We start from the raw sequence: 317 nt of genomic DNA on the forward strand, positions 1-317 counted from the left end.
AAGGGGGAGGGAGCACCCCTGAGCCTGCCAGGAGGTCCTGGTCGGGGACCAGGCTTTGGGCCAAGGTGCCTGGGGCTGGAGCCCACGCTCACTCGCTGTGGCCCCGCGAAGTGAGGAGAGAAAACGAGAAGGAAAGCAAACACCAGGCGCTGCTGTGAGGTCTGGAGGGAGGACAGTGGGGAAATGACCCACTTGGAGCGACCGCCAAAGGGGCGCCGGACACACCGGCCATCGCCACGCGTGGACTTCTGTGCCAGGCAGGCTGCTGCGCCCTCACCCCCACCGAGACGGCAGCGCCAGCCTCCCACTCACCCGCG

This window comes from Myotis davidii, unplaced genomic scaffold (genome assembly GCF_000327345.1).
Source record: "Myotis davidii unplaced genomic scaffold, ASM32734v1 scaffold803, whole genome shotgun sequence".
Classification (NCBI taxonomy): domain Eukaryota; kingdom Metazoa; phylum Chordata; class Mammalia; order Chiroptera; family Vespertilionidae; genus Myotis; species Myotis davidii.